This window comes from Saimiri boliviensis, chromosome 12 (genome assembly GCF_048565385.1).
Source record: "Saimiri boliviensis isolate mSaiBol1 chromosome 12, mSaiBol1.pri, whole genome shotgun sequence".
Lineage (NCBI taxonomy): Eukaryota > Metazoa > Chordata > Mammalia > Primates > Cebidae > Saimiri > Saimiri boliviensis.
Window position 1 is genome coordinate 76,544,487 of NC_133460.1, and position 25,290 is coordinate 76,569,776.

Sequence of the window (25,290 nt, forward strand, 5' to 3'; positions counted from 1 at the left end):
CCCTGGGCCGGACGTGCGGAGCGCGAGCTGGGCGTCCCGGGAAGGTTCGGGGATCCCTGGGCCAGCTGGACCCAGCCGCGGAACAGGAACCCTGGGCCAGGGGCCGGGCAGGCACGTACCGCATGCAGCGGGCGCCGGCCAGGAGAGAGCGCAGCCAGCTCGCCCAGGAGGGGCGCCAGTGCCTCAGGCTCGGGGCGGCTGTTACTCGCGAATGGCTTTGTAGGTCAGTGCAGTTGAATCTACACACAGAAGATGTGGCTCGGTCCGAATGTGTATGTATCGCATTTAAAATGTTTATATTGTTCATTGCCCGCTGTATCCGCGTTTCTCCCTCACCTTAGCCTGCGCGACCCCAAACTGGCTGCGTGCTTTTTGGTTAGGATGAGTTACAGATGCACCCCACAGTAGACAGCTGCCAGGAATTACCAACTTATCTAACAAATGTTAGGAAAGCACACGAGCCCCAGAAAACACAGAGGTGGAATTAATTAAAAGACACTTTGTATTTCTGTTTATTCTTCGATTTTCTCCCCTGAGAGGGACACTAAAGCCGAAAGTGAAATGACCCTTTTCACACATAGAGCCTGTCAGAGGAAGCAGTCAACCCAAACCCCTCACTCAATTCTGAGGTCCTCTGGGAGTGGTGTGGAAATCAAAATGTTAAAATACAATTTTAAAAAGCACGCTGTATGTTTCATGAGTCTTCTGAGTCAGTCCCTTTCGCTAAGGTTTCATTATTTTGTTCAGTTTGGGGATTTTTTTTTAGACCATCATCTACAACTGTAAAATTAAATGTTTATCTAAGTCAAGTCTAAATTATTTCCACGTCCTAGTTCTGCTTTACTGAGATATCCATTAGTCAATTAAAATATACAAAAATTCCTATGTCTTTTAAACAACTGTCAAACAGTGGAATTGTTAAAGTGGAGTTATTAGAGTGAAGAAAAAAAGATCACGCTGAATATCACTGGGAAAGGCACTTCATGCCTGGGTTTTATTTTTGAAATATCTAACTCATGGCAGGTCTTCTAGCCCCCTTAGCTCAACCAAAACTAGCTGGAAGGTCTTTGGATTGACACTTACTAGCTACATAAATGTAGGCAAAGTCTAACCTCAATTTCCTCATGTGTAATGGTGCCAATGAACAGACTCAGCATAATACCCAGCTCCTGTGTTCAACCCTGGCTAGCCTTCAAGTTTCTGCTTGATCTCTCAGATAGAGGTTTTACTCTATCACCTCAGGACACCTGGTGCCTGAGCTAAAATATTGAGAATAGCTGCTGCTTGTTGAGCCTTTACTCTGTGTCAAACACTGTGTGCTATCGATTCAGTTCTCACAACAACCCTATGTGATAGGTCCAATTATTAATCCCATTTTAGAGAAAAGAAAACGGAGACACTGAGTGGTCTGGGAACCTGTCCAGAAGATCACTTGAGGCCAGGAGTTTGAGACCAGCCTGGCCAACATGGTGAAACCCTGTCTCTACTAAAAATACAAAAATTAGCTGGGCATGATGGTGCATGCCTGTACTCTCAGCTACTCTGGAGGCTGAGGCAGGAAAATCACTTGAACCAGGGAGGTGGAGGTTGCAGTGAGCCAAGATTGCACCACTGCACTCCAGCCTGAGTGACAGAGTGAAACTCTGTCAAAAAGAAAAAAAAAAAAAGAAAGCAAGAAAAAACCTACCCAGGATCCCACAGGTAGAGCAGGGATTAGAGCCTGGCTGATGCCAGAGCAATAATCAGTGCACCATACCACCTTCTTTTAATGACCCATCAATGGTTAGAATTATGGAGGTAGAAGGAGGTGATAGACATCAACCTCTTTATTTCACAGATGAGGAAGTGAAGACTTAGAGAGGTCAGGCTGCTTGCCAGAGGCTGGCTAGGTCTGAGCCAAAATTAGAATCCTGGGTATACTTTTCCTCTACCCATAATCATATACTGAGCTAAACACTAAATATTACCAGTTAAAATGATGGAGAAACATGAATAACAATTTATGGTGATCGCATTTTGAGAGAAAGATATGCATGCATAGAAAACAGAATGTGCTCTACAGAATGTGAACAGTTCATTTTGGAATGGCGAGATTATGAGTGATTAAAAATGTCTGTTCTGCTGTTTTCTTTTTTAAAATTTTCTATAATGAACATGGATGACTTAATTAAGAAATAATTTTTCAAGGAGGTTTAAACTTTCAGGTTCAACTAACACATATAGCATACCTGCTAGGTGCCAAGAACTGTGGTGGAAATTTTCACACGCTTATGCCGTTTATTGGCACCATCCTTTCGAGTTGCACCTGTTTCATTCATACAGCTTTCTCTCCTGCCCCCTGGTGTCTACTGTGTCATAGTAGTCATTCCCCCTTTCAACTCCTTCAAATGGAAGATTCAGGGAGACTATGCTTTCTCCTAAAGGGACTCAACACTCAATAAACTTCTAAACTGGATGATCCAGGCTTTTCACTTCTGTCTCCTTCCCGGAGACAGAAGGGTCTTACTCCCCTTCATTATGAGATGAGAGGAACTGGGATGGAATCAGTGTTCTTAGTTGGGGGTCGCAACAATGAAGACAGAGTAGACAAGGAATCCTGGGGAGTTTTATTATTATTCATAGGATTTCTCCCACTGTGGTTTGGCAGCATCTAAACATTGTTTGGTCCTACCCATCTTAACAATAAATCTATCAGCAGGAGATTATTGAGCTGTGCTGTATTTCTAGCTACATGCCAGGAGTTCCAAAGTCTCAGCAGCCATAATCCTTTGACCGTGGGGAGGTTACCATCATTATTACAGAAAAACAAATTCATAAAATAACCAGGGGACATTTTAAGAAGCTACTAAGCAAGCGGCTGATGACTGTGGGACTGACACAAGTGGGTGTCTTACAGCATTCGCTCAACACATTGCCTGAGAGTTGCCTTTGGAAAAACACCCTGGGGGGTTGCCAGGTTGCCAACTCATTTTCTGCAAACTTGTCTTTTTTCGGTGCCTAATCAAGAAAGTCCTTGAGAGTTCAGCCCCATAGTTATTAATATAAAAATATCAGTACTTTAACCACAGTTAGTGGTAACTGAGAGAAACCTCACAAGTGATCTTCACTGAAGATCAATTATGAAGTTTCAGTGAAGAGTCAAGGAAGTTGAGAATTGTTTTTTTAATTATGATTAAAAGGAGCAGGTTTTGCATTTTGGAAAACAAAAAAGGTACCAATTCATTTGTCTCAGTCAATAGTAAGCTCTCTTGTACACTATTTTCTTCTTCCTTCTTTAGCTACATTCAAAGGAACCCCAATATTAGATGAAAGGATATAACCTGAAAAAACATATAGTGCTTACTTCGGGCTAGGCACTGTTTTAAGCACTTAGAAATATTAACTCATGTAATCTTTATAAGCATCTGGTGAGGCAGAAACCCATTCCACAGATGAGGAAAATAAGACATCTGGGGGCAAATTGTCCAAGATTACACAGCTAGTAGGTGACAGGATCAGGTTTCAAACCCCTTTAGAATCCATGCTCCTCGTGTGTGAGTTGCTCTGAAAAGGACAAGCACCACACTAGTACCTACTAAGACCAAAAAGCAGCTCCAAAGGCAGAGAGATCCTGAAAAGAGAAGGCTCCCTGTAGAATATCTGCAAAGCTTCAAGGAGGTGGTGGGACTTGGGAAGGCCAGGAATATGGGAAGAACTTAAGTATGGTGTGATAGCATCTTTAGGGCATTTAGATGACACGAATACAGCTATGTGGCTAAACAAGTGAGAGAGCAAATAATACCACAATTGAAGCAGTGCCAGCCACCCACTGATCCACTCAAAGGGCATATTCCCAGAGGCAAGTGGGGGAGGTCAACAGAGTAACAAATCTGCTTGTCACCAGGTATACTATGCTACCAATCATTCGGTATAATTTTCACTACTGGAAATGTTTGAGTTTTTACTTCAAACCCCACTTGTAAAATATCCCAGTAAAAGCAGAGAACAGTCTGGGTATGGTGGGAAAGCATAATTGTTAGCAATAATAAGGGGTTGAAGAAAGTGCAGGTCTGGGCATGGTGGCTCACAACTATAATCCCAGCACTTTGGAAGGCCAAGGTGGGCGGATCACTTGAGGTCAGGAGTTCGAGACCACCCTGGCCAACATAGTCAAACCCTGTCTCTACTAAAAAATACAAAATTAGCTGGGCATGGTGGCAGGCGCCTGTAATCCCAGCTACTCAGGAGGCTGGGACATGAGAATCACTTGAGGCCAAGGTTGTAGTAAGTTGAGATCAAACCACTGCATTCCAGCCTACATGATAGAGCAAGATCGCGTCTCAAAAAAAAAAAAAAAAAAAAAAGTGCAGGACACCACCTGAAACATGTAGATATCTCAGGTGAGGTGAGGAAAAGGAGAGAGGAGGGTGGATGAAAAAAAGGATAGTATCACTGTATCCAGTTGGCTTAGTGGCAAATGGATCTTGTGAATATTACACACATTTGCTACACATACTTCAGGACTTCAGAGAAAGGAGCAGCCTGTGGGGGTCAGGATGGCCAAAGAGGACCAGGACTTACTGGGTAATTACAAGAAGAACAATTTGGCTAGAGGTGAGGATTCTGGCTGGGGAGAATGGAGAGGTCAAAAAGAATGGTTTGTGTTTTTTTTTAAGACAGACTCTCACTCTGTCTCCTAGACTGATGCCATCTTGACTGCCACCTCAGCCTCCCAGATTCAAGTGATTCTCCTGCCTCAGCCTCCCCAATAGCTGGGATGACAGGTGTGTACCATGATGCTTGGCTAATTTTTGATATTTTTAGTATTTTTTAGTAGAGATGGGGTTTCACCATGTTGGCCAGGCTGGTCTTGAACTCCTGACCTCAAGTGATATCAAGAGATACTAGCCCTACCAGCTTAAATGTTTTATAAAGTTAAAGTTTAAAAAAAATAAACTGGAATTGGTATATGAGTAAAGAATCAGATCAGTGAGATGAAAGAGTTCATCAAATAGACTACTTACATATCAGAATTTCATGTATGATACAGGTGGGTATTTCTCAGGAGCGGAAGAACAGCTTATTCAATAAAAGGGCAGCTGGCTAGGCATATAGGGTGGGGTGGGAGGATTGAAAGGATGTATGTAAGAAATTGTTTTATTCACACCTCTATAGAGGGGGACAACAGTGCTTTGATTGCACAGCAATGTACATGAATAAAGCACCTCATGAGGCAATTCTGCAAAGGGAAGGCTGGCCTATTCAACTGCCCTGCATACTGTAATTTGGGTGACTTAGAGAGTTTTCTTTTTGACTTAGGACTTATGGGATAGAGAAAAAGTATCGGGGCAATTACTCAGTAAGAAAAAGCTCATTGAGACAATACATTAAATATACCTTTTTTTTTTTTTTTTTTTTTTTTTTTTTAAGATGGAGTCTCTCTGTATCACCCAGGCTGGAGTGTGGGGATGTGATCTCAGCCCACTGCCGCCTCCATCTCCTGGATTCAGACGATTCTCGTGCCTCGACTTCCAGAGTATCTCGGATTACAGGTATGTGCAACCATACCCAGCTAATTTTTATATTTTTAGAGGAGACAGGGTTTCACCATGTTGGCCAGGCTGCTCTTGACCTCTTGACCTCAAGTGACCTGCCTGCCTTGGCCTCCCACAGTGCTGGGATTACAGGTGTGAGCCACCACACCCAGCCTAATGTATACTCTTAAGTACACGTTCCTTCCTATCTCAAGTTCCTTCTTTCTAAGAAGGAGGAGAAAACGCCCCATGGGTACAGCTGATAGGATGTGTCTGTGCTGGGTGGGCCTGGATGCCCCGTGTGTGTTCTAGAGCTCTATCTGGGCAGGGATATGCACCTCTGGTTTATTTTACTAAATCTTTATATCCTGACTTTGCAGTCTATCTTTTTGCTTGAAAACCCAATCGCCTTTGAGATGCAGAGGCTCTCTGTCTAACCAGACCACTGTTTACTCACCAGATTCATGTTGTCTAAAGTAGTCTACTTTTCAGCTCTGTAATCTGGTTTCTGGACTCAGCTGTTAAACTTTAGCTATTGAAGGGGTTTTGAAGACCTTTTGGCAGAGGAGACCAAACTGAAAACAGGTCCCCCATTTGTAAGGTACCATAACACTTTCTTTCTCATATAACAAACATTTCTTCCTCTGCGAGTCCACTCCCCTCATACATATACAAACACATCACATCACCTTTCTCCCAACTCTGGACATAACTGTTAGTAACTGCTTGCTCCAAAAGATGTTCAGAACTCTTTGTTCTTTTCTTTTAAACCAGAATGCTGTATTTTCTCCCTTAACCTTGGGGAGAAAAAGCAGATCTGGTCTAAGCCAGAGCTTTGTGTCTATCAGAGAACTGTTTCTGTTTAGCTGCTAAATGCCTGGTAAGTGGTGAAAAGTTCCAACTGGGGACAGTTGGGGAGGATTAACAATTTCCAGACCCTACTGAGTCAACTGTTTTTACTAGGGCTTTAATATTTTGTCTGAAGTGTAGCAAATCCTCTACAACGTCAGCCACGGCTTTAAAAAAATATTTTTTATTTTTTTTATTTTTAAGGTCAGGGGTACATGTGCAGATTTGCTATATAGGTAGACTCGTGTCACTGGGGGTTGTTAAACAAGTTATTTCATCACGCAGGTGCTAAGCCCAGTACACATTAGTTATTTTTCCTGACCCTCTCCCTCCTCCCACCCTCTGCCCTCCAGTAGGCCGTGTCTGTTGTTCTCCTCTGTGTCCATGAAAAACACATTTTAAAGCCAACTTTCTCCTAGTCTTGTTCCTCTCTATTAGCAAGGTATTAATTTTTTTAAATGAACAACTATAAATCTCCTAAGTCACTTAGTAAAATTGGCAATTATTTGAGAGCCACTGATAAGAAGACAAAAAACTTCAAAATGCTGTTACTTCCTCTGTCAAAACAAAAACACCTCCAATAATCAAAAGTGATGGTGTTGGGAAAAAAAGCATTAGATCTTGCTTTCCTGTATACATTGTTGAGTTTTCTTCGTTACAGAAATTTGGGGCTCAGACAATTGGTGATTAAAAGTAATTTTTTTTTCCGAAGAAAGATAGAAGAAAAGTTAATGTTAAGAACAAACTATGAATCTAGCACTGCTCCGTCTTTTTACATATTTTATGATATGATCACTGCTACAATATGATTATAATCTAATGTGTTCTTTAAGTTTAATGCTATTAAATTAAAAAGAACAGGACTGTTGCTTAAAACAAGGCAAAAGATGGTTAGGTATCACTTTCTCTTCTCAGGTTTCTACCCTGTCCTACCCCCAAATTCAAAGTCTTTATGCTATTTACAAAATTTAATCTTCTTCATAATTGACAGTGGATGAAGTTACTATTTTGCAAACTACAAACAAAAATGCAAGATCCAATCAGTCAAAATCACAGAGGCAGCACGGAACAATAATATTTTACGTATGATTAGCTCTTTCAACTTTACAAGTGCCTTCATATCCTTTATTTAATCTTCATTAAAACTCTGTGAAGCCACTCTTATGATATCATCTTACAAAAGGGGAAACTGAGACCCGAAAAAGCTGAATGACTATAGCAGTGTCCACAACTATTAAGTAATCGGGTCAGGCTTCCAAGCCAGGACCTAATCTCATGTGTATACCTCACCTGAGTAGTTAGCTGCTTCATTCACAGATATTAAAGTAGGATCTGAGCATGAGCATCTTGTTGGACGCTTCTGTCTTCTTCACCTCCATATTTAATCAGTCACCAAGTCCTGCCTACTTTGACCTTTTTACTACTTCTCAAAATTGATGTCCTCCTCTTCACTCCCTTGCCCCTCACAATCCCTCACTTGAATTGTAATAGCCTTTTAATCAGCTTTTCCTAATCTATATTGTGTCTCTCAGGTGCATCTTTCTCACAGCCAACAAAGTGTCTAAAATGTAACTCTGACCACAGAATCTTCTATGGCTGTCCATAATCTAAATCTACTAAAAATAAATAACAAACAAACTGCTGACTTTCATGGCCCTCCAAGAACTCTGCTTGCCTCACTGACTTCATCTTCATTTGTCACTACCTAGCCCTACTTGTACCCTACTCTACACTTTATGTAGCCCTACCTACATAAAGTGCCTATCCCACCTGGAGCGTCCTCTCTTCATTCGCCTTTGCTTGACTAATGTCTAGTCCTTCTCTGTGGCTTACCTCAGATGTCACCTGCCCAGGATGCCTTTCCTGCTCTCCCTCCACCAACTCAGGGACTTTCCTCTGTCTTTTCTGTAAGATGCTGCAACTATTTTTATTATTCATTTACCACCTACTTTTATAAAAATCTGGTTTATGTTTGTCTCTTCCATTAGACTGTAAGCTCCCTGAGAGCAAAGGCAATGTCCTATTCATCTGTGTTTCTCCAACACTGGGCACAATACACAGCTCAAACAACACATGCCTGTTGGGTAAATTGTATACCTTAATCATGAAAATACTTGCTGGTTTCAGAATCCTGCACAGAAATTGAGAAGATGATGTTGAAATGATGTGAATGTGGTGAATCAGCAGGACAAAATCATGAACTCTCAAAAGATGCTTTCAGAAACAGTCTAAAGTGTTGACCACAAACTCTAAATAAGGAGAGTGTACTATTAAGTTGGCAGTCGGGGGAAATGTTATTTTAAAAATACCACAGAACAGTGCCAACCAAACCACCCAATGCCCCATACTCAGGAACCTCAGCAAAAGCACAAGTTGTCCTAGGACATGACAGATTTGTTTTCAGATCATAAGTCAAACACAGGACCATGATTGATGGAGACTTGGGTTCTTTTAAGCAATAGCTCATCAGGAATTCTTTTAATATATAAACCCATTTGTCATCCTTTGAGTCTTCTTTGCTACATCTGGTTATTGTCCAACTTCTCCTTTTCCTTGTGAGCCTTCAAATACCTCTTTCCTCCTCTGTTTTCCAATGTCTCATTGCCTTCTGCCTCTCATGTTATTGCTTGTGTAAGATCACCCTTGTCATAAAAATATCCTGGAAAATTCCTCTGGCTAATGTATGCCTCTAATTGTGGAAAGTACATGGATCACCCAAGTCCCTCCCTTAATGTGCTGTGTTCTCCTGTTTGTTTCTACTGTTCCCTCTGCCTGGAAGCCCTTCACCTGGCCAACCCCTATCCTTCTTCAAGGTCTGCCTCAAATGTCCAATGTTAAACTTCCCCCAACCCTAGAGACAGAGACAGAATGCCCTGCTCTTTTCTCTGTACTACAGAGATGAATTTGCTTAGACAGCTAAAATAGCTTTTGTAGCACTCCACTGTTTTACTTGTTTATGCAACTATCTCCCCTATTAGACTATGGCCCACCGAGGATAGGCACCAAGTATCATCCATCTCCGTATCCCTTACACTTACCAATGCCTAGAACATCATAGACACTCAAAAATATCTCTTTATTCCCAGGCAAGATGGCTGAATAGGAACAGCTCCAGTCCGCAGCTCCCAGAGAGACCAATACAGAAGGTGGGTGATTTCTGCATTTCCAACTGAGGTACCTGGCTCATCTCACTAGGACTGGTTGGACAGTGGGTGCAGCCCATGGAGAGCAAGCAGAAGCAGGGTGGGGATTGCCTCACTCAGGAAGTGCAAGGGGTCAGGGAACTCCCTTCCCCAGTCAAGGGAAGCCCGTGAGGGGACCATCCTTTGAGGGAAGGTTCAGTCCATCCCAGATACTGTGCTTTTCCCACCATCTTCACAACCCGTAGACCAAGAGGTTACCTCGGGCATATAAGCCACCAGGACCCTGGGTTTCAAGCACAAAGCTGAGCGCCATTTGGGCAGACAGCAAGCTAGCTACAAGAGGTTTTTTGTTTTGTTTTGTTTTGTTTTTGTACCCCAGTGGTACCTGGAATGCCACTGAGACAGAACCCATTTGTCATCCTTTGAGGCTTCTTTGGATAGAGGGCAGAAGCCAGAGAACCAAGTGGTCTACCTCAGCGGATCCACCGCCACAAAACCTAGCAAGCTAAGATACACCAGCTTGAAATTCTTGCTGCCAGCATGGCAGCCTGAAGTCGACCTGGGACACTTGAGCTTGGTGGGGAGAGGGGCATCCAGCATTACTGAGGCTTGAGTAGGCAGTTTTCCCCTCGCAGTGTAAACAAAGCCACCAGGAAGTTCGTAATGGGCAGAGCCCACCACAGCTCAGCAAAGCTGCTGTAGCCAGACTACCTCTCTATATTCCTCCTCTGTGGGCAGGGCATCTCTGAAAGAAAGGCAGCAGTCCCAGTTAGGGGCTAATAGATAAAACTCCCATCTCCCTGGGACAGAGCACCTGGGGAAGGGGTGGCTGTGAGTGAAGTTTCAGCAGACTTAAACATTCCTGCCTACTGGCTCTGAAGAGAGCAGCAGGTATCTCTGCACAATGCTTGAGCTCTGCTAAGGGACTGACTGCCTCCTCAAGTGGGTCGCTGACCTCTGTGCCACCTGACACTGAGACAGCTCCCAGCAGGGGTTGACAGACACCTCATACAGGAGAGCTCCAGCTGGTATCTGGCTGGTCCTCTGGGATGAAGCTTCCAGAAAGGAGCAGGCAGCAATCTTTGCTTCTCTGCAGCCTCCGCTGGTGATACCCAGGCAAACAGGGTCTAGAGTGGACCTCCAGCAAACTCCAGCAGACCTGCAGAAGAAGCGCCTGACTGTTAGAAGGAAAACTAACAAACAGGAAGCAATAGCATCAACATCAACAAAATGGACAACCACTCAAAAACCCCATCCGAAGATAACCAACATCAAAAACCAATGGTAGACAAATCCACAAAGACAAGGAAAAATAACAGCACCAAAAGGCTGAAAATTCCAAAAACCAGAATGCCTCTTCTCCAAAGGATCACAACTCCTAACCAGCAAGAGAACAAAACTGGACAGAGAATGGGTTTGATGAATTCACAGAAGAAGGCCTCAGAAGGTGGATAATAACAAACTTCTTCGAGCTAAAGGAGTGTGTTCTAACCCAATGCAAGCAAACTAAGAACCTTGATAAAAGATTACAAGAACTGCCAAAATGAACTGATGGAGCTGAAAACACAATACAAGAACTTCGTGAAGCATACACAAGTATCAATAGCAGAACCCAGGCCTGGGCACCTTCAAAACCGTATGTTTGATCCTGACCTACCACTGCCCATGAAATAGCAATAGCAATAGTTAACTTTACTGATGACTTGCTAAATGACAGGCATTGTACTAAGCACTCCCTTGAACTGTTTTATTTGATGCTGGTAACAACCCAGTGAGATAAGAATCAATTTAAGTCTTGTCTTAAGAGTATGAAACTAAAGCAGAGAAAGTTAGAAACTTGCTCAAATGCCGCCACCTCCTCAACAAAGCTTTGCCAGATTCCCTACACTCTAGAATACAGTTGCCCCCTCTGAAATCTGAGGCACTGCAATGCATCTCCAATAGCATCACCACCCTCTGCTTCATATCCTTGCTGCTTGGCCTGTATCAACCTTTTACTAAAAAACTACAAGGGCAATCTAGGTCTGACTCACCATCAGTTACCCCAAAGCACCTGTCCATAGTTTCCCAACAGCCATTCCCTAACAATTCCTTGCTTCAAGTAAGCACTTGTAGTATATTATTGAATGAACACTGGAATGCCTGCAATGTGCCATCAAGGGACTCAACCAGTGATGAGTCACAGAGTCACCCTCAGTATTTGCTTAGACCACACCACTGGACCCTCCAGCCAGGGAAGAACCAGTTATCTCACAGCCACCAGACTTCTGGATCATATTCAACATTAACCAGGACACTATGTACACTGCCTGAAGAGCAGACAAAATAAATTCAATTTCTGTTATTATAAGTAGCTCTTAGGTAGTAAAATAATCATAGCAGTGGAGACTTACAGGTTTTGGAAGCCATCACACCCAGTCCTGCTTTTCACCACTCCATAAACTTGAGCCCATTAATGACTTAACTTACTTGAACTACAGACTTCTTATCTATAAAATAAAAAACAGTAAGAACCACCTGCTTGGGATTTTTAGTAGGATTAAGTGAGACAATACATGAAAAGCATCTATAACTAAGGTGCCTGGCAGTAAATGGTAGTTATAATTAAGTATGAAAGTAGTATATTCTACATGTTGCATTTAAGGAGGATCATTGGCAAACAGGAAACATGAGAGAGGACAAGAGGATTGTTCCATATCTTGTCAAAGGAACTGTTGGAGTTTGGCCTATGACATCTGGAAGAATGTGCAAGATATATCTTGAGAGATGGGTAGAATTCACATGTAGAAGAGAAAGACGAATTCTCTGTGGCTCCTAAGCGGAACAAGAACCAATGGATGAAGTGGTAAAGTCTAAATTTTGATTCACTGTAAGGGAAGCCTTTCAAACGACTAGGCTGTCCAGTTGGACTGCAAAACTAGCAAGAGTTTGCTCATTGGACTTGCTCAGGCAAAGCCTGGAAGATACGTCAGAGATGCTAAAGGCAGAAATGCTTTATGTAGGAGATCAGCCTCAATGGCAAGACAGTTTCATACTGACGCCAAGATTCTGTTATTTTATTGTCCAGAAACTCAAGTGCACATTGGAAAGTTGAATAATGAAAGATCCAAAGATTTCATGCACTAGATTATTAATTCTGGAGTGGCACAAATTAATCTATCAGCTGCAGTGATTTATTTCCACCCACATCGAGGTCGACTTCTCTTCCTGTATACCTACAAAGATGATTCAGAGCTGTCATCTTGGCATTTCTCCAGACAGTAGACTCATAGTTTCCTAAAGTTGGATAGAACCTGTGAGTTCTTTAAAACAACTTCTAATCAAATGTCTTTGAATAGAAGAATAATCTCACACTCCTTAGCTGATTAGCAGTGCACAACAACAACAAAAAACAATCCTACATAGTAAGGATAAACACATAAGGTGATTCTGTGAACATCCAAACTTTAGACACCAGGACTGCTGTCTGTCAAGGGCTGTTCTCTGCTTCCAAGATGGCACCTTGTCACTGTATCCTCCAAAGGAGCAGAACTCTGTGGCCTCACATGGTAGAAGGCAGAAGAGCAAGTCAATCAAACCTTGCATAAAACCTCTTTTATAAGGGCTTTAATTTCATTGATGAAGAAGAAGGCTTCATGGCCTAATCACCTTTTAAAGGCCCTACCTCTTAATCCTCACTTTGGCCATTACATTTCAATACCTAAATTTTGGAGGGGACACATTCAGAGCACAGCACTCCCCAAGCTTCTAGAAAAAGAAGAGGGAATCACAAAAGCAGTTGAGAAGCAGAAGTAGGTGTCTTTACTTTTACCCATAGACATCAAAGCAAGGACCCTATTTTTACCTATATAACATTAGGTGTGCAGTTTGCTGTGTTTTCATAGATACCGTGTCTTTCATCTGAAGTCTACTTTGACTGATATTGATATATCAGACAAGCTTTTTTAAGATTCATTTTTTTCATGGTGTATCTTTTTTCATCGTTTTGCTTTTAACTTGTGTCTTTATATTTAAAGTGGGCTGTTTGCAGACGGTATACATCTGGGTGTGGCTTGGTTTTATTTTAAATCATGTCTGACAAAAGTCTTTCTTGTAATTGGAGTGTTTAGAACATTTTCGTTAATATAATTACTAGTGTGGTGGATATTAAATCTGCCATTTGCTATTTGTTTTGCCGAATGTTATTCTTTTTTTTTTTTTTTTTTTTTTTTTTTTTTTTTTTTTGGAGATGGAGTTTTACTCTGTTGCCTAGGCTAGAGTGCCCTGATCATAGCTCCTGCAACCTTGAACTCCTGGGCTCCAGCAGTCCTCCTGCCTAAGCCTCCCAAGTTGCTGGGATTACAGACATGAGCCACTGCACCTAGCATATTTATTACTTTGTGCATCTTTTCTTGCCTTCCTTAAAATCAATTGAGTATTTTTAAAGAATTTTATCTCAAGTAAATGCCTATTTCCCATACTTTTTGGTGGTTTCTTTGGAGGTTGCTCTAGAGTTCACATTGTGCTTCTTTCCCTTACTGCAATACACTTTCAAATAGTATTATGCCAATTTATAATATAAAAAAATATAATGTTTTAACAGTATATGTATATTTCATTTTCTCATCCTTTATGCTATTGTTGTTGCACATTTTACTTCTAGACATATTATAATGCACTGTTATCTTTTCTTCTGCAGTGTTAAACTTGCAATTGATCCCATCTAGTAATTTTTAAATTTCAAGTATCTAGAAATTCGATTTGGCTCTTTTTTGTATCTTCCATTTCTCTCCTTGCTGCATTCATGTTTTTCGTTAAGTACTTAAACATAGTTATATTAGTTGTTTTAGCATTCTTGTCTCCTAATTGCATCATCACTATCATTTCTGTGTCTGTTTCTACTGACTGATTTTTTTTCCTGGTTATGAGTCTTATTTTTTCCTTCTTAGCATGTCTAACAATTTTTTTTATTGGATGTTGGACATTATAATTTTAAGTCGTTGAGTTACTAAATTTTATTGTCTTTCCTTCAAGAGTTTTTGGCTTTGTTCTGCTAAGTAGAAATTTTATTTGAGGTTCAACGCAATTGTTTTCCAGATTTGTTAGAGTATGTCTATAGTAGCTTTCACTCTATGGATTATTTAGCCCATTAATAAGCTATGGTGGCTAGGTGCAACGGCTCATGCCTATAATCCCAGCACTTTGGGAGGCTGAGGCAGGAGAATTGCTTGAGCCCAGAAGTTCAAGACCAACCTGGGTAACATAAGAAGACTCCATCTCTGCAAAAAAATTAAAAATTATCTGGGCATGGTGGTGCATGACTGTAGTCCCAGCTACTCAGGAGGTTGAAGTAGGAGGATAACTTGAGCCTAGGAGGTCAAGGATGAAGTGAGCTGTCACCATGGGGCCACTGCACTCCAGTCTGGATAACAGGGTGAAGCTCTGTCTCAAAAAAAAAAAAGAAAAAAAAATATATGGCCAATATGGCTATTCTGAGGTCTCTAGTGAATACCCCAAATAATCAGCAAGAACTCTCCACCCTGGCTTGGCTTATGGGAACTCAATGATCCCAGTCCTATGTGAGCTCTAGAACCTTTTCAGCTCACAGTAATCCAGTCACTCTTTGCCCATACCTCATAGAGTTTCACACTCTACATATTCAAGTCTTAGTGTTCAGCAAGGACTCAGCAAGCACCATGCAGATTTCTGGAGGGCTTTTTCTACATATCTTTCTCCTCTCCAGAACTCTGCTCTACAAATTTCTAGTTCCTTAAGACTACTTGAACTTCAGTCTCTGTCTCAACTCAGTGAGTCTACCATGTTCTGCTTGGGATTCCTCTTATTGCTTTGTGATCCAGAATTTGCCTGCCTCCAGGCAGAAAACCAGGGCAGTTATAGGGTTTGCCTCATTTGTTTCCCCTCTCTAAGGAATCACAGTCCTGTGACGCCTGTTGCCAATGTCTAAAAACAATTGATATTTTTTCCAGTTTCAGGTAGGTAAGTAAAACCTTGATGACCAGAAACGGAAGTCCTCTAGTTGTTCCTAATTTTATAAAAACATGATTGTGCTTCACATAACCTTTGAAGACTTCTATTTTTCACTCCATATTCTATTGCTAGGATTCATCCATATCTTCATATGTAGCTGTGAGTTATTCTTTTGACTGCCATATAATAGTACAGTGTGTGAAGCCATAAACTATTTATCTGTTCTCCTGTTGATGGGCATTTAGGTTGTTTCCGGCTTTTTGTTGTAATTATTTTTGTATATGTTTACTGGTATATTTTTGCAAAAGTTTCTTTTGTATGTTTACTATGTTAATTAGAAATGGCTGCTGATTGTATCAAACTCTTTTCTGACATTTATTGATGACATCATTTTTCCTCTGAATTTGTTGCTGTAGGGAATTATATTGTTGGATTCCCTAATGGCAAACCTTCCTGGCATTCCTAAAATATACTTAGTTGGGGTCTATCATTCTTTCAACACCACTGTTAGACCTACTAAATTTTTGAGTACACTTTACTGAGGTAAAATTTATAGATAGTAAAAATCATACTTCTAAAGTATATAGTTTGATGTGTTTTGACAAGTATATTTAGTCATATAATCACCACCACAATAAAGATACAAACATTTCCATCACACCAAAATGTTTCCTCACACCCTTTTGCAGTCAATTTTCTGTCTCACCTCAATCCCTGGCAATTATTGGTCTGAGTTCTGTCCTTATAGGTCCACCTTTTCCAGAATGTCATACTGTAAATAAAGTCATATAATATGTAGGCTTTTACAAATGACTTTTATCACTGTACATAATGCTTTTGAAATTCATCCATATTCTTGCATATATCAGTAGGTTTTTTTTCTTTTTTACTGTTGAATAGTACTGTATTGTATGGGTATACCACCATTTGTTTATGCATTCCCCAGTGAATGAACTTTTAAACTTTTTGTTTCCAGTTTTTGAAAACAATTAGAATTCAATCTGCTACACAAATTTAGGTATAAGTCTTTGCATGTACAAATGCTTTTATTCCCTTAGGTAAATGCCTAAGTGTTAGATTGCTAGGTCATCTGATAATTTTAGCACTATAGAAACTTACAGACTTTTCCAAAGTAACTGTACTAGTTTGCATTCTCACTAGGAAGGTATGAGAGTTCCAGTTGCTCCAAGTCGTCACCAGCATTTAACGTTGTCAATGGGTTGTTTGACTTATTATCGAGCTGTAAATTATTGAGTCATTTGTTTATTCAGGATATAGGTCCTTTGCTAAATAGATTTTTTTAGCATATCTGTGCTTTCCTTTTTTCATTTAATGTCTTTCAAATGCTTAACCCAAGATCACAAAGATGTTCTCCCATATTTTCACCTAGAAGTTTTATAGCTTTAGCTCTTACATTTCTGTCTATAATCTATTTTGATTTAGGATCTTTATAGATGTGAAATAAGGTCAAGATTTTATTGTTGTTCTTGTTACTCTTTTGTTCTGATTTTACATATGGAGTTTCAATTATTCCAGCACAATTTTTTTAAATATGACCCTTTCTCCATTGAATTTCCTTTGCATATTTGTCAATATTCAATTGTACATAAGTATGTGTAGGTCTATTTATGGAGTCTCTATTCTATTCCATGTTCTATAAAACTATTCTTTTGCCATTAAAACACGTTGTTCTTTTTTTTTTTTTTTTTTTTTTTTCTTAAGATGGAGTCTTGCTCGGTCACCCAGGCTGCAGTGCAGTAGCGTGATCTCGGGCTCACTGCAACCTCCACCTCCTGGGTTCAAGCCATTCTCCTGCGTGACCCTCCCAGGTAGCTGGGACTATAGGCATGCACCACCATGTCCAGTTAATTTTTGTACTTCATTAGAAACTGAGTTTCACCATGTTGGCCAAGCTGGTCTTGAACTCCTAACCTCAGGTGATCCACCCACCTTGGCCTCCCAAAGTGCTGTGATTACAGGCTTGAGCCATTGCACCTGGCCTCATTATAACATGTTCTTGATTACCATAACTTCACAATAAGTCTGAAATCATGTAGTGTCAAAGTCTTGCAACTTAGTTTTTATTTTTCAAGTAGACTTGCTTAAGTTTTACATAGAATTTTTTTTTTTTTTTTTTGAGATGGAGTCTCACTCTGTTGCCCAGGCTGGAGTGCAGTGGTGCATTCTCGACTCACTGCAACCTCTGCCTTCAGGGTTCAAATGATTCTCCTGCCTCAGCCTCCCGAGTAGCTGGAAGTAAAGGCACGTGCCACCACACCTAGCTAATTTTTGTATTTTTAGTAGAGACGGGGTTTCATTGTGTTAACCAGAATGGTCTCGATCTCCTGACCTCATGATCTGACCAACTCGGCCTGCCAAAGTACTGGGATTACAGGTGTGAGCCACCATGCCAGGACTTACATAGAATTTATTCATATTTAGTCATAAGTTGAACTACAGAAGCATTTTGTGATAGATAGATAGATATTAGGTTTTAATAATTAAGGTTATGCTTGCTTCATATTATTAATTGAGGAACTCTCTATACTTTTTCAGAGTCTGAAATAATTTGATTAACATAGAAATTAACTCTTCTTTGAAGATTAGATGGAATTCCACTATAAAACAATTTAAGTAGGTTTTTATTTCCTTAGACAATTTTAACAATCTTTTGCATTTCTTCTATCATTTTTGGTGTATTTGGGTTTTTTATATATCTTCCTGCACCAATTTTACTCATATTTTCTTAGAAAATCATATGTTTTGTTTAGAGTTTCAGATTTACTGAGATTTATCAATTTACAATTAATTATTAAACTTCAAATGTATAAATATATTTATAAACATAGAAAAGTGAGGCTCAGAGAAATCAAATAACATGCCAGAGATCATACAGCTAATAGCTGGTAGGGCCAGGATTTGTATCTGGGCTTCAGAATCCCTGCATTTAACCACTAGACATGAGGAAAAACTGACAGTGACCTACATGTTTGGAATATCATTTGATAAAGTCTTTCATGATATCCTTATGAACAACATAAAGAAGTGTTAGGCAGCTACAAAACTTGTTGAACAACCTTACCCAGAGAGAGCTCCATCTTTAGCTTTCTTCTTTAAATCCATCAAGAAAGAAAATAAAGGACTTGATATAAAGATCCAAGACTTATATGAGAACGTCAAATACGGTTTCCAAATGTGCAAATGATACAAAAGTTCATGTAATAGTTTGATGATGAAAAGGAACTGAAAAAACCCTTCACCACTGTAGCTTAGTCAATCAAACAAATATAAACTGAACAGACTTTAGGCACCATAAGAGCAAAGGCAAAATATGTCTTATTCATCAGTGTAAACAAAGCTCCCAGAAGAATCATAGCTGCTTAGTAAATATTTTTTAATGTTTATTGAAAGAAAAATAAACACATTACTGAACTTAAACAACTGCACAAGTTTAAAATGCAGATGGCATGGTTAAACATTCAGACAAGTGGAGAAAAAAGTTTTGGTTTGCCACAAGCTGTGTTAATTAACAATACAACGGTGCAGAATTTGGCAACAGAAAACTTAAAACTAGATCTGTTTCCAGGACAAGCCACTTAAGCTCACAGTAAAATAAGTTTAAAAATAATTCCATTTTTTATTTTATTTGAGACCGAGACTCACGCTCTCATCCAGCCTGGAGTACAGTAGCATGACCTCAGCTCACAGCAACTTCTGCCCCCATACTCAAGCAATCCTCCCACCTCAGCCTGCCAAGTAGCTGGGACCATAGGTGCACTCCACCATCCCTGGCTAAGTAAAGATGGGGTTTTGCCATGTTGGCCAGGCTGGTCTCAAACTCCTGGGTTCAAATGATTTGCCTGCCTCAGCTTCCCAAAGTGCTGGTATTACAGGCATGAGACACCATGCCTGGCCAATAATAATTCAAAATATTGGTATAAGTATAAGATCATTCATGTGAGAATTTTTTGCAAACTATGAATGTCTATTGTTATTGTTGTTATTCGATTATAAATTCCAACAGGATGTTAAAAAGCACCTTGATCTTAACTGTAATTTCTCAATTTTGACAGGGTTTGGGGACAGGGTGAAGATTTTAAAAGCATATATACGAAGTGCCTAGCAGGATGTCAAACATATATTTAACATTTAACAAATCCTAGTATAAATGGATTATCCTTTTATACACATGACACTGTATGCATGAGGGGACTCCAAAAAATTCGTGGAATCTGGGTGCAGTGGTGTGTGCCTGTAATCCCAGCTTCTGGAGAGGCAGAAGTTGGTGGATCATTTGAGAGCAGCCTGGGCAACATAGTGAGACCCTGTCACTTTAAAAAAAAAAAAAAAAAGAAAGAAAGAAAAGAAAAGAAAATGTTCTTGGAAAAATGAAATTAAACATAAATATAGAAAATATAAACTGTATCTCTCAACATAAGCTCCATCAAAGTTAAGCTACTCTGTAAGCAGTGATACCAGCCATGTAGTCCGTTCTTAAATAAAGAACAGGGAATTTAACAATGTCAATGCATTTTTTTAACATAATTAACTGAAGAAAAATGGGTGCCTTTTAAAAAATTTTTTAAGATTAGAAAACATAAATAAATAAGAAGGAGTCAAATCAGTACTGTAAGGTGGATGCCTAATGATTTCCCACAGAAACTCTCAAAAAATTGCTCTTGTTTTTTGAGAGAAATGAGCAGGAGCATTGTCATGGTGGAGAAGGACTCTCTGGTGAAACCTTTCCAGGTGTTTTTCTGCCAAGTCTTTGGCTTTCTCAGAACACTCTCATAGTAAGCAAATGTTATTTTTCTTTGGCCCTTTAGAAGGTCAACAAGAAAAATGCCTTGAGTATCCCAAAACACTTTTGCCATGACCCATACTCTTGACTGATTCACTTGTGCTTTGACTGGACAACGTCCACCTTTTGGTATCCATTGTTTTGATTGTGCTTTGTCTTCAGGATCATACTGGTAATGCCATGTTTCATTTTCTGTTACAATTCTTAGAAGAAAGGCTTCAGAATCTTGATCCCATTTGTTTAAAATTTCCATTGAAAGAACTGCTCTTGTCTGCAGCTGATCTGGGCACAGTGGTTTTGGCAACGTTGAGTGGAAGTTTAATTCTTGAGTCTGAGTGTTTAAGCTGAACCAGTTGAAATGCCTGGGTGTTGGCTATTGTTTTCTGGTGTTAGTCATCAGTCCTCTTCAATTACTTCATGAGCAATATTAATTGTTTCCTCACAAATTGATATGGATGGTCTGCCATTGTGGGCTTCATCTTCAACAGTCTCATTCCTTCTTAAAATGAATTATTTATTTGTAAACTAATGATTTATTTGGGGCATTGTTTCCATTAACTTTTCCTAAAGCAACAGTGGTTTCAACGTTCTTCCACCCAAGCTTCACTGTAAATTTGGTGTTTGTCCTTGCTTCAATTTTTGTAGAATTCATCTTGTTCTGATAGGGGCTCATTTCAAATTGTTGTCTTATCCTTCTTAGTGCCTCAATCTAGATCCTGTTCAGACACATCAATTTAGTGTGATTTTATTTTAGTGCAAAAACATTTTGAAATGCATGCATGGTTTTTTCATAATATGTATTTTCCATGATTTTTTAAAGACCCCTCAGATAAGAATATATGTGATCACATATGTAAGGATATGTGCAATCTTGTACAATAACTTATGTAAGGATATATGTTAAAATGTAAACAGATGGACTCGAATTATCCCTGAGTCGCTATTCTAGATACTGAAGATACAACGGAGAATTACATGGACAAAATACTACCTTCAATGTTTTGTTATTTACTTCTCTTCAGCTCCTCTCTCATTTACAAAGACCACTTTCTTAATTAGTAAAATTATAAGCAAACTACAGTATAGAGGTGATAAAAAAAAAATTAGTGGTTGCCAGGGGTTTACAGAAGGAAAGGGAGAGGGATGTAGAGTTGGAGCACAGGAGATTTTTAGGGCAGTGAATTACATTGTCACTTGGAAAAAGCCATAGAACCGTACATCACATGGAGCAAATCCTAATGTAAATTATAGATTTTAGTTAATAATAACGTATCTCCATTGATTTTCATTTCCAACAAATGTACCAACCAATGCAAGATGTTGATAATAGGGGGCACTGAGAGTAGAATTGGGTATATGGGCAGTCTCTGTACTTTCTGTGCAAGTTTTCTGTAAATCTAAACCAGTTTGAAAAACAGTCTTGATTAAAAGAAAAAACTAAAATAGAAAAGAAAAATCAATGGAAATTCTGGCTTGCTTAGATGGATACTTTCCAAATACTAAATTACAATTGAGTTATTCTTGGCAGTAAACAACTTATGGCCTTTTTTTCTTTTATAGCAAGAAATAACTAGCTGCATGTCTTTTTGACTCAAGTATATTGAACAATAACAAGAAAATGCCTGGTTGCGTATAGAAAAACTGCCTTGTTAGCTATTTTATTTATGATGTGTGCTTTAATATTTGTTTATATGCTAATAGTGGTTGCTTGGCGACTAAGTTTGGGTCTTCCTTCCAGGTAGGGGTGTGTTGTCTAAAAGCACCTCATTGTCTTCAATGCCAGATTTCCAAAGCCACCCCACCATACCCAAAGTTACTGAATTCTTTGTTTGAATGACATTCAGATCTACTTTTTTTCTTATTCATTTACCAACTATTTATATAGAGTACCTACTATGTGTCAGTCACAAGTCTAGATTCTGAAGATAGAGTAAAGAATAAAGTGAACAAAGCACCTGTCCTCAGGGAGCTTATATTCTAGTAGGGTAGAGGGATAAACAAATATAATTTTTCAATTATAACATTCAGATAAAGATGGAGATGAGTGCTATGAAAAAAGTAGAGAAAGGAGATAAAAAGACTTTGGAAGAAAGTTTCTCTTTGCTAGTTTTATGAGTAGTTAATGAAGATCTCTCCCAGGAGGTAATATTTGGAGATAGCTCAATTAAGTGAGGGGTGTGCCATGGAAATACATTTGTATATGGGATTAGAGGCATGCCATGGAGGAACAGCAAGTGAAAATGTTAGGTTTTGAAGGGAAGGTGAGGGTTAAAGAAAGACATTCTCAGTAAGAGGGTGGCTCAATAGCAAATGCAGGCTTTATGTCCAGCATAAAACATACAGAAGTCGGGGACCAGCCTAATGCCAGAGCCCCCTGCTGCTTACAATCTGGGGCAATTTATAGGTATGAGTGGGAGGGGTCTAAGCAGTATGGCTTGCTGCCCAGCAGGATACTGGTAAGATGTTCCCGTGATGAGGCGGTTCTGGCCCTTGTTCAGGTGGGATGTCATCGTGGTGTTCCTTGGACCTTTGTCTAGCAAGATATAATAAGGATGTTTCTCTTTTTTTTTTTTTTTTTTTTTTTTTTGAGACAGAGGTTCACTCTTGTTGCCCAGGCTGCAGTACAGTGGCGTGATTTCAGCTCAGTGTAACCTCCACCTCCCAGGTTCAAGTGATTCTCCTGGTTCAGCCTCCCATGTAGCTGGGATTACAGGTGCCTGCCACCATGCCCACCTAATTTTTGTATTTTTAGTAGAGACGAGGTCTCGCCATGTTGGCCAGGCTGGTCTGGAACTCCTGACCTCAGGTGATCCGCCTGCCTTGGCCTCCCAAAGTGCTGGAATTACGGGGGTGAGCCACTGCGCCCAGCCTGGGATTTGGGCCTTTGCCATGTGGTCAGGTGGTTAGGCAGGATGTGTCTCACGGCCCAAACCACTGTGAAATGTTTCACTTTCACCAAGGTCTGAAAAATAGCAGGGAGCTTACAGAATGATGCGGTTTGGACTAACAGCAAAGACCCTGGTACAGGAGGGGCATACTTGGAATTTCCAAAGACCACAAGGTGAGTAAGTCAGTGAGTTAGACAAAGAGGTTGGGAAATAAACCCAGAGATATGGAAAGCCACTGGAAATTTTTGAGCATTTTTTAAAATGTGGCAACATCGTTGCTATATGGGAAGTAGACTGTGAGGCATATTTAGAGGTGAATGAAGAGATCAGGCAGACACTACCAGGTGAGACCACAAACTGAATAAACCAGTCAGGTGGACAACCAACAATCCAGGTTTATTGACATGTTTGATGTCAAAGAAAAGCTACTATTTATCTCCAAATTAGAGATAACAAAATGATTTGGGAAACAAAGACTAACTGATTAGTTAAAAGCAAGTTCAGCAGTGATTTCTGTAAAAATCACTTTTCCCTAAGCTTCAGGGAAAAACTGACTTTCTAAGCAATATTCTCCTCTTCTACATTACCTGAAATCTTTTTTCACTACCTTAAAATCAATTTCTCATATTCACAAGACACATCAGGCAAAAGCACTTATATTTACATCTCAATAATACAACTTACTTCACAATAATAAAAACAATCTAATTTTTTAATTAGAGGAAAGGTTTTGAATGGACATTTCACAAAGATATACAAATGACCAATAAGCACATTAAAAAAGCCTTCAACATTAAACTAACCGAGAAATACAAAATAAAATCACAATGGGGATACTATGAGACGCCCATTAGAATGGCTATAAGTAAAAAGACCAAAAATACCAAATGTTGATGAAGATACGGAGCTACTGAATGTCTCATATCTTGTTGGGAGTATAAAATGGCACAATAACTTTGGGAAATAGTCTGGCAGTTTCATTTAAAATGAAATCTAGTACCTACCTTATGATTCAGCAATTTCACTCCTAAATGTTTGCCCAAGAAAAATGAAAGCCTGTTTCCACAAAAAGAAAATAACATACATATACCCTTATTCAAAATGTTCCAAAACTAGAAACAGACTAAGTATTGTCAACAGGAGGAAACTGAATAAATAACCTATCATATACTTACACAGCAGAAGACTACTCAGCAATAAAAAAGAATTAACTAATGATACACAAAATAACATAGATGAATCTCAAAAACATTATGCTAAATTAACAAAGCCTTACATTTGAAAGCACATATTATATTATTCCATTTGTTTTAAGTTCTAGAACAGCCAAAAATAATTTATGTATCTCTTTAAAAAGTCGACAGTCGTTACCCCTGGGTAGAGGGTCAGATGAACAGGGATTAACTGGGAAGGAAGAAGAGAGAAATTTCTAGAGTGAGAATAATGCTCTATGTCTTGATAGAACCTTAGATTACACTGATGTATACATTTGTTAAAATTCCTCCAAAGCCTTGCATGGTAGCAAATAGTCCCAGCTACTTGGGAGGCTGAGGCAGGAGGATCTCCTTGAGCCTAGGAGTCAGAGCCCAGCCTGGTCAACATAGTGAGAGATCACATCTCTAACAAAAACAAAATTTCCTCCAATGGCACATGTAATATTTGTGCACTTTGCTATATGACAATTACCTCAAAAATTTAAAAGAACCATAAACAAAGATTGAACTCGTGTTAATGATATGCATACTGAAGCATTTAGGGGTGAGGGATATAAATAACTGCAACTTAGTTTGAAATTCTGCAAAGTAAAAAAAAAGTGGATTGATGGAGAGATGGAGGGATGGATATGTGACAAAGTAAATGTGGCAACATGTTAATTGTAGAATTCAGGTGGTGTATAAATTATTTTAACTCCTCTATATGTTTGAAATTTTTCATATTAAAATATTGAGGAAGAAAATGTCAGTTTCTCCTATATGAGTTTAGCTCTTCAAGGGCAGGAATTTCAAGTTGAATGATGAAGAATTATATTTTAAAAAGCAAGCAGGAATTGACTCTTCTTAGCATAATGATAGTATTCAATACATTTTGATTAATTAGTTAATTTTTGAGTACAGGAGACTTTATTGAAA

The 25,290-nt window shown here is 39.5% G+C and overlaps 1 long non-coding RNA gene across 1 annotated transcript; it reads left to right on the top strand.

Moving 5' to 3' along the window:
• The first annotated feature begins 12 nt into the window (after positions 1-12).
• Positions 13-13,676, top strand: LOC141580626 (uncharacterized). The gene is made up of 5 exons (XR_012512896.1): positions 13-272; positions 4,680-4,763; positions 5,410-5,531; positions 9,449-9,508; positions 10,602-13,676. It is a non-coding gene; the product is annotated as an uncharacterized LOC141580626 (long non-coding RNA).
• Positions 13,677-25,290: the final 11,614 nt, after the last annotated feature.